This window comes from Adiantum capillus-veneris, chromosome 10, assembly GCF_014529385.1.
Source record: "Adiantum capillus-veneris isolate H3 chromosome 10, ASM1452938v2, whole genome shotgun sequence".
In the NCBI taxonomy this organism is placed as follows: Eukaryota; Viridiplantae; Streptophyta; class Polypodiopsida; order Polypodiales; family Pteridaceae; genus Adiantum; species Adiantum capillus-veneris.
Window position 1 is genome coordinate 51,548,656 of NC_140940.1, and position 10,307 is coordinate 51,558,962.

The following is a 10,307-nucleotide window of genomic DNA, read 5'->3' on the forward strand; positions in this document are numbered from 1 at the left end:
AATGGTAGCCATGGAGAAGTTGCCAAAACTTATATACACGCCACCATCCGGCATGGACATTGGTCCTTCTCATGCTTTGCAAGAAGGTGGGGCTCAAAGACTTCTACACAAAGTGAGCACTTGAGCAGTGCATGCTCACTTTAGTAATGCTCCAATGCACGCCTTCTCCCAATCATGTCTCCGTGCAACTTGCAGCAATTCAAGTAGTGGTTGCAATGCATGGCATGCAACTTCACAATTGTCAATGGTATCTACCGCCCACAGTGAGTGCACACACTGTATCTCAACGCAGTGGTTGCAATGCAATGCAATGCATGGCATGCAACTTCACAATTGCCAATGGTATCTACCGCCCACAGTGAGTGCACACACTGTATCTCAACGCAGTGCACACGATACTAGTACTATTGAGCACTGCATGCTTCTTTCTCATCACCCATCCCTTTTATAACCATTTTTTGCGTAATTGCAGGACTCTCTCTCTCTCTCTCTCTCTCTCTCTCTCTCTCTCTCAAGAGAAAAGAATATATCTTATTTTTTTTCACCAAGGGACTACCACTTCACATAATCAAGTGTCCATGATGGGATTGAATATAGCAGTATACATAGAAATAAACCTAAAATCAAGGTTAGGAAAGTGTATATATAAGCTTTTGATTTCTTGCGACCCACGTAGATTGTGTAGACTTCTACAAAACAAAGGTTGAGACAGTGCTCAGGCATCCTATGAGACCCAATTGGAGGCCTCCAGGAAGCAAGACAGTAGTATCATTAGTCTTCACAAATTGCAAGAGTGCCAGAATACCCACCAAACAAGCTCCTATGAGGTTTTCCAAAAGGGTTCCTAGTGGTAGCCACTTCACCTTCCCACGAATGCCCTTACCATTAAAATGTACCAAATGTCATCTCATCCATGTAGAGTGCGCAGGTGATGGAGAAGGTAGGAAAGAAGACTACGCGCACACACCAACACACATCGAGACACACACACACACAATAGTTACCCTACAGCAACCATTCAACGTGCTACTCCACTCTTCTTCACTTTGAACTATTATCCAAAGTATATATACAACATAGTATAGTCAGTTTCCGACCGCCCATAGCACAACGGACATATTCTTTAACATCATATTCTTTAACACTCCCCCTCAAGCTCAGAATGAGCTTGCATATGATGGATTTCCAATGCTTCACGAAAGTAGCAAAACTTCTCCAATCCAAGAGCTTTTGTAAATATATCCGCAACTTGATCATTTGTCTTCACATACACCAAATCAATCTCACATGCCAAAACTTTTTCTCTAATGAAGTGATAATGTACTTCAATGTGTTTGGTGCGAGCATGGTAAACTGGATTCTTTGCCAACATGATGCTGCTAATATTGTCACAATATATAATGACACTGTCAAGATTGTCAAAACCAAAGTCTACCATAAGTACTCTCAACCATGACTCTTCACATGCTACCAAAGCTGCTCCACGATATTCAGCTTATGTAATTGATAATGCTACGGTTAAATTCTTCTTGCTACTCCAACTTATCATACCATTGCCAATGCAAAATGCATAACCACTTGTAGATCTTCTATCCATAAAATCTCCTACCCAATCTGCATATGTGTAACCATAAAGACAAAGCTTCCCATTCTTTTCATAAAACATTCCATAACTGACAGTGGCTTTCACATATCTCATAATCCGTCTCACTGCATCAAGATGACTTTTACATGGCTTTTGCATGAATTGACTCACAACACCCACTGCATAACTCAAATCTGGCCTTGTTATTGTCAAGTAAATAAGACTTCCAACCATCTTGCGATACATAGTGACATCCTCAATGTAATTTCCATCATCAATCAACTTCACATTTTGATCAAGAGGTGTATCAACTGGTTTTTACAATGTCATTCCATACTTCTCAAGCATATCCAACGCGTATTGTCTTTGCATCACCCAAATTCCTGATAAAGTGTCGACAATTTCAATTCCCAAAAAATATCTCAACTCACCAAGGTCCTTCATGTTGAATTCTCTCAACAAACTCGTCTTGACATGCAAAATTTGCTCATCATGACTTCCAGTGAGAATCAAGTCATCAACATAGATAACAATAACGACGATCTCTCCATCAACATGCTTCAAAAACAATGAGTGATCAGCAGTAGACTGTTTAAATCCAATCTTCCTCTAGATGCTTGCTTCAAACCATACAATGCTTTCTTCAACTTACAGACATGATATGGAAACTCTGGATGTTGATAACCCTCTGGTTGTATCATATAAACTTCTTCTTCCAAGTCACCATTCAAGAATGCATTATCGACATCCATTTGCCGTAACTTCCAACCGAACATACTTGCCATTGCTATCACCAATCCAATTGTTGTCATCTTTGCAACTGGACTAAATGTCTCATCATAATCAAGACCTTTTGTTTGTGCATAACCTTTAGCAACTAGCCTCGCTTTGTATCTTTCCACATCTGACTTTCCTATTTTCGGGCAGTTTTCACATCAGGTGCAGCATTTACCATGGCTCACAACAACAACACGGATGTGTTCAAGATGTTTGCTGCTGAGGACAAGTTGGATGGGGACAACTACCCTATGTGGTCTTATATGATGCAACATGTTCTTGTGTCAAACGGCGTCTGGAACATTGTGCAGGGCATTGATGTACGTCCCGGTTCTGAAGATGTAGGCGATGTTGAGGATGTTGCAGGTCTTGCTACAAGGATTGTTGCTGTTAGATTTGTTTTGCCTACGGCAGTACAAGATAGTTGGGATGTTAAGGATGCGCAGGCTCATGCATTAATTGTGTTGTCTGTGAAGCGCACCATTGTTTCTCACATCCGTTCGGCAAAATCTGCAAAACAGGCTTGGGATATTCTAGCAGGTCTTTATTCAAGTCGCAATGAGGCTAAAATTGCTTTGCTGCGTAAAGATTTGGAGTCGAAGATTATGCATGAGGAAGATGATATGGACACTTTCCTTGCTAGTGTCAAGGATATCAATGACCAACTTATTTCTGCAGGAGAACTCATTCCAGACAGTTCCCTTGTGCAGATTGTTCTTGATGCCTTACCAGATTCTTACCAGACTTTTGCTAGTACTTGGAGACTTATGACCCAAGGAAACCCAGAAGTTGTCAAGTTTGATGCATTATGCACATTGCTGTTGCAAGAGTCACTTTCCAGGAAAAACAGGACTAGGCAACGTGCAGTTGAACAGGCTTTTATTGCTTCTCAAAGAAAGGGTGGTAACATTAATGGAGCCACTTCTTATTGTTCTCATTTTGTTCCTAATGCTTCTCCTGGTAGAAATTTGTTTGGAAATTCTGGTGATAAGGGCAAAAAGAAGATGCGTTGCCATTATTGTATAGCTAATGATCACTTGATCAAGTCGTATCCTAAGTTCAAGGCCAAAGAGGCTAAGAAGAAAGAGGGTGGTTCCACTGCAAATGATGGTTCCACTACAAATGGATCCATTGTTGAGTCTTCTATGAAGGAGGCTGTGTTGCTGATGTTGATGCAGAATGGGCTTTTAGCGCAGAGTGCACTTACAATACTGCTGTCCACGATGCATGCTTGTCAGTTGCTGCAGATTCACATGTGTGGTATTTCGATAGTGGTGCTACAAAGCACATTACCTCACATCGTGAATTGTTTACCTCTCTCGAGTCTGTCCCTCATAGGAATTCAGCCACTTGTGCCAACAACGCCTCTCATCCAGTTCAGGGAGTTGGAAATATTGTGCTCACTGCTTCTAATGGCAGCTCCTTCCCACTTGTTGATGCACTTTATGTACCAAGGATCAAGAAGAATCTCTTGTCTGTATCCGCACTTGCTAGACTTGGACTTGTAGTCAAATTTGTGGATAACAGATGTACAGTTCACGATCTCAGTTTTGGTGATGAAATTGTTGCATCTGGGCTTTTGTTCCGTGGGCTATATAAGCTCACTTTGTATGACAAGTGTGGACAAAATTTTGCAAATGCTGTTGTAGATTCAAGGGCTATTTCAAATGCAAAACTTTGGCATGCACGTTTTGGTCATCTAAATTTTGCCAGTTTGCTGCGTTTGCAGAAATCTGATATGGTTGCTTCTTTGCCACCTCTTGAAGCACCTGTCAAACATGTTTGTGAAGGCTGTATTCTTGGTAAAATGCAGCGTTCTAAGTTTCCAAAGGATGGTTCAGTTAGCGCCACATGCAGGTTGCAGCTTGTGCATAGTGATGTTTGTGGAGCCATGCAAACTCCGTCCTTGGGCAATTACCTATACTTTGTGACTTTCATTGATGATTACTCCAGGCATGCATGGGTATTTCCGCTTAAAGCGAAGTCTGAAGTTTTTATGTGCTTCAAACAATTTCTAGCTATGGCTGCAAATGTCTCGAAATGTACTGTGGACACCCTCCGTTCCGATCGAGGGGGGGAGTATATGTCTCATGAATTTAATGCATTTCTGGCTAGTCGTGGGATAAAACACCAATGTACAGTGCCTTATACACCTTAGCAAAATGGTGTTGCTCAGAGGAAAAACAGGTCACTGACGGAAATGGCACGATGTATGGTCAAAAGTCAAGCTTTTCCACATTCTTTTTGGCTTGAGGCCATCATGTGTGCCACTTATGTACTTAACAGCTGTCCTACGAAAGCTTTGCAGTCTATTACTCCATATGAAGCATGGCATGATAGAAAGCCTTCTATTGAGCACATGCGTGTTTTTGGCTGTTTAGCATATGCTTTGGTGCCACAAATGCAGCGCAGAAAATTGGATGATAAGGCTGTCAAATGTATTTTTGTTGGTTATAGTGTTGAAAGCAAAGGTTACAGGTTGTATCATCCGCAAAAAAAAACGTATTCTGGTTTCACAAGATGTAGTGTGTGTGGAAGATTCTGTTTAGCCCTTGTTGTCATGTACTAGAGACAGTAATGTAAGCTCACAAGACATTTATGACACTTTGTTGCCTCTTTTCAGTGGTGGAAATACGAATGTAAGTTCCAATGAGGAAAATGTACAGCCTATGGGGGTTTCTGAAAATGTTTTAGATCAACCTATTACTGATGCAGATGTACATGATGTACTTGATGAGGAAAGGGCTGAAAATGAGCAGGCTAGAGGTATGCCAAAATGGCTGGTGCACACTTTGTGTGACAGTAAATTGGATGCACCTCTGTCTAGTCGTACTGGATCAGGCTCTCGCCATGCATCTTATGCATCAGATTGTTATGCTTTGGCTGTGTCTAGCTTACATGATGTTGAGGAGCCTCTGTCTTTTGATGAAGCACAGAATTCAGAAAATTGGATGGCTACCATGCAATCAGAATATGATGCACTCATAGAAAATGACACATGGACTTTATGTGATTTGCCTCCTGGCAAAAAGGCCATTGGTATGAAGTGGGTTTACAAGTTGAAATGCAAGCTTCCTGTACTCTCCTCTGCCATATGTGGTCTTGAAATGGTTCTTGTTGATGGTCCTAACTTATCAACAACATGACGCACATTCTCTTTCTCTTCATACTCATCTTCTATCATCACTAGCTTTGGTTTATACCATAGTTCATGCTCACAAAATCTAACATCTCTACTGACATAAACTTGTCTTGCCGTAGGATCATAGCACTTGTAACCTTTCTTTTCAACTGGATAGCCCAAGAATATACACTTCACTGCCTTTGGCTCCATATTCTTTCTTGCTTCATTTGGCACATGAACATAACAAACACATCCAAAAACTTTCATGTAGAAAACAGTTGGCTTGATCCCATAAAGTTTGTCATAAGGTGAAATTTCATGAATGGCAGATGTTGGTGTTCGATTCATAATGTGTACTACTGTATGAACTGCTTAAGCTCAATATGTTAATGGCATTTTCATCTCATTCATCATGGCTCTTGCAATCTCTGCTATGACTCTATTCTTTCTCTCAGCAACTCCATTTTGTTGTGGTGTGTATCTGCAAGTAATCTGTCTTTTTATGCCTTGTTCACGTAAGTAATCATCAAAACTATGTGACATGTACTCTCCCTCTCCATCTGTACGTAGGCATTTAATTTGACAATCATTCTCTTTCTCAACCATAACTTTGAACTCTAAGAATACCTCAAATGCCTCTGACTTTGCCTTTAGAAAGTAAACCCATGTCATTCTATTGTAATCATCTGTGAATGTGATAAAATATCGACAACCATTTGGCGTAGCATGATCACAACGTCCCCAAATATCTGAATGAACAATTTCCAAAAGACTTTGGCTAATTCTCCCCCTCTTTGGAAATGGTAAACGAGATTGCTTTCCAAATTGACAAGCTTCACAAACATGATCAAAATTCAATCTGCCAAACTTTGGTAATCCGCGTACAATTTGATTTGATTGTATATGCTTTAGTCTTCTAAAATTGACATGACCAATCCTCTTATGCCATAACTCTCCCCAATCATCTTGAGTGGCTGATTTGTTTGCATACATACCGTTGTGTAAACATGGATCTCCAGCTTCCAATGAGAGCAAGCGACCTTTCTTTCTTCCACATGTCCATATCTTGCCTGGTCTGCCTTTGTGAAACTCCTCTATGAAGCTGCCATAACGATTAAAACGGACTTGCAACCCTTGATCTGTCATTTGTCCAACTGATGCTAAATTCTTTGTGATTGAAAGAACATATAGAACATCTCCCAATGTGTTGTATGTCCCATCTTTTTCTAGCAATAGAACTGAATCAACATGCGTAATCCGATGCATAGTATCATCACCTGTAGTGACAAACTCATCCTCTTCTAACTTCTCTTTTCTATCAAACCATTCACCATGATATGTCATATGATTTGTGGCACCACTATCTAAATACCAATCATCTGTATGATGCGGCTCCACCATGCTTCCAACAACATACTCCATAGGAAATAAATGTCCACTCGATCTATTGTCATATATTATTTGATCATGAGGATTGTATCCAGCAAATTTTCCTCCATTTCTGCCATAACCTTGGCCTCTTCCACCACGATCACGATTTTGATTTAGCTTTGTGTAACATTCTCTTTCAAAGTGACCATAAATGCCACATTTGTTACAATATCCATCTCTTTGAGGATGTACAAATCGTCCACCTCCACGTCCACGAGGTCGGGCTCTCCCCCTGCCTCTTTGGCTGTAGTCATTGTAACTTTGACTTTGTTGGTTTTTCCATTGACCTCTTCCAGCGTTGTTTCCACGACCATAGTTTCCTCTTCCACCTCTATTGTTTCCACAACCTCTAGAGTAAAAAACCTGATCTCTGGAATTGTTATTTGATGTAGAAGGACCTAATTTGCCTAACTTCACCTCTTCTTGCAAACAAAGGTTTACTAACTCTTCAAAATCAGGCATGTGTCCTCGAAGAGAAATAGATGTATTCAATGACTTGTATTCCGGTCCCAAACCATTCAATGTCACTGAAACTAAGTCATCATCTTGAACTTCAACATTAATGCTCGCAAGATCTTCTTGTATTTGCTTTATATCTATTACATAATCTCATATGGATCTATTTCCTCGTCATACACAATGTAACCTTTGCTTGAAGTGAACTTTTCGTGGTTCAGTATTGGAGCTGTTCATTCTTGCTAGTATCTCATATGCTTCCTTTGGAGATTGAGCCTTCTTCACATGTAGTATAAAGAAGTCACTAATACATAGTGAAATCCAATGAATCACTTTCCTTGAATTCCCGATCCACTTCTTGTAAGCTTCTACTCCTGCTTGCCATGTTTTATGTGCTTCAACATTCTCTCTGTTTGGTTCCAAACCAACCTCGGGACACTCGTGTTCGCCTGTAATGTAGTCCCATAAACCTTTGCCCATGATAAAGTTCTCTATCCTGTAAGACCATATGTTGTAGTTCTCTCTGTTCAGCTTCTCTCCAACAATCTGTGTGACTTGAGTTGAACTTTCTACCATCTTTACTCTCTCAATTTCTTCCAAAGGATTTTGACAAAATTTCGGCAGAGTTCCGTTGTATTTGGACAATATCTCAAGTGACAATCTCAACCAAAGTGCTCGTAAACACTGACAGAAAATCTCTCACTGCCAAGGGAAAATCCACTGACTCACTTTGCCACAGACTGACTCAATACTATGCATGAATACTCTAAAACAATGTCCACATGGACCTGTATGCAAATGCAATCCATACACTGTCATGTACCACATATCCATACATCCACCTTCTTCCCATAGTCGTAAACGACATATGAGGTCTTTAGCGGAGCCAGTCGGGGGTTTGCTCCAGTACCTAATCCACCTTGCCAAGGTACCAAAGCTCCCAAGGCAAGGCTTCAAAAAACCTCACTTGACCCTCACAAAGGCTGTAGTTTTTCAAAATACATTAACCGCATATCCATACATAACCACAAAGTACTCAATCTGACAATATAACCGCCTCAACTTCTTCCCACAACCTTTTTTACATAGGCAGTTGTCCATAACGAACCCACAACAACCAAACATAATCTTCGATAACACAATGTCATGATGCAAAAGCTCTATGTCGCTCTCCAAAACCTATGTAAATGTTGAATTCTTCACCTGTAACCTGTAAATCTACTGCCGACTGCAAAACTGGAAATCTCCTATGCCTATGTGAGCTGATTGTTTGTTGCAGAAAATTTTTGTTTTTGGCAAATATGAGTATGCCAATGCGTCCGGAATGCCCAAAAACATAAAGATAGACTCTTGGATCACTGTATTCCGAGTTCGGGTGAGGAATTATGACCAAAAAACCTCTCTTTTTTGCTGTTTTTCAGAGCTGCGGAAATCTATGTATTGACTGTAGCTCCTTAAACTGAGCTCTGATACCACTTTGTAGAGTGCGCAGGTGATGGAGAAGGTAGGAAAGAAGACTACGCACACACACCAACACACATCGAGACACACACACACACACACAATCGTTACCCTGCAGCAACCATTCAACGTGCTGCTCCACTCTTCTTCACTTTGAACTATTATCCAAAGCATATTTACAACATAATATAGTCAGTGTCCGGTCACCCATAGCACAACAGACATATTCTTTAACAATCCAAACACCTGCTACCAAGAATGCAAACCTCAAGATGCATAGCTTTTGCGAACTACAACCACCAATAAGCAAGCTTAAAGCTCCTCCCCATAAGCAAAGTGTTGCAAATGCAATGACCGTTGACCTCAGTATTCCATAATGAAAGCTAACTGATATTTGTATGTTGGAAATCTCTTGATCATGAGTGGGCTTTTGGGAACAACGTCTGGCACTAATCATTAATTGTGAGGCTTTTGTTGAATCAATGCCCACAAGTAGGGAGATCATAGTTGCGCACATGCTACATTGCCACTTGTAAAAGTATAACCATTTTTTGATTCCATCTCGCATATGTCGTAATACTACCCATGAGTCCTATTGAAAGCCCAAGCGCTAAAGGTTCTGAAAAAGCATAAATGTGCTCCTTGAATACAATTCCAAACCATCCCATAAAAAATGAGCCTACTATATTAGCTGGTAGGTCTCTGTATAGAATACTTGACTTATGCGTGACAGACAATACATCATCAAAGAGAACTTCCAAGCCATATCGAATAAGAACCCCAAGTATTCCAAAAAATGCAAGATGCGCTAAGATATCAAAACACTCAAAGAAGGATCTACATTTCTTAACGTTCAAGTCGTGTTTTGAAGCTTCCGAAGAAAGTATTGTTGGCTCCCTCTTAGACGAGCCCAGCAGCTCAGTATCAATATCTGTATTTTTCACATGATGTACATATGAGAGACATGACCGACAGTATGACAGTGTTGTCGAGGTTGGCAGTCTTTCGCATGATAAGGATTTTCTCAAACTCCAGTTTTCGAGTTCCTTGTTGTGTAATGTTCCTTCTTTCTCTATCTCTTGTTGCAGCCACCTTGTTCTCAACTGCTTGATCTCGCCGGTAGACCACGGATCACAGTTTTCATCATCACCATATTCTCCAGATTCGCCAGACTTTGCAATAGTTGCATCCTCATATTTTGCGTCTTCCATAACGTATTAAGGCTACATAATCTCTCTCTCTCTCTCTCTCTCTCTCTCTCTCTCTCTCTCCTTCCTCCTCCTCCTAGCTTTGTCGCTTGTATGAATGATTATTATATAAGATTTGCCCTCTCAAAAAGGAAAAATCAAAAGCAACTGAATAAAGAACCTAATTCGCTTTTGGAGTCGTCACGCACGTCGCACCTATTATAAACAGCAGCGTGGAATGCCTGCGTTGACGCACAACTAAAAGTGCTTTGTCTACATCGTTTTT

General features: G+C 40.6%; 1 pseudogene; it reads right to left on the reverse strand.

Moving 5' to 3' along the window:
• Window positions 1-552: 552 nt before the first annotated feature.
• Window positions 553-10,045, reverse strand: LOC147448832 (uncharacterized; annotated as a pseudogene).
• Window positions 10,046-10,307: the final 262 nt, after the last annotated feature.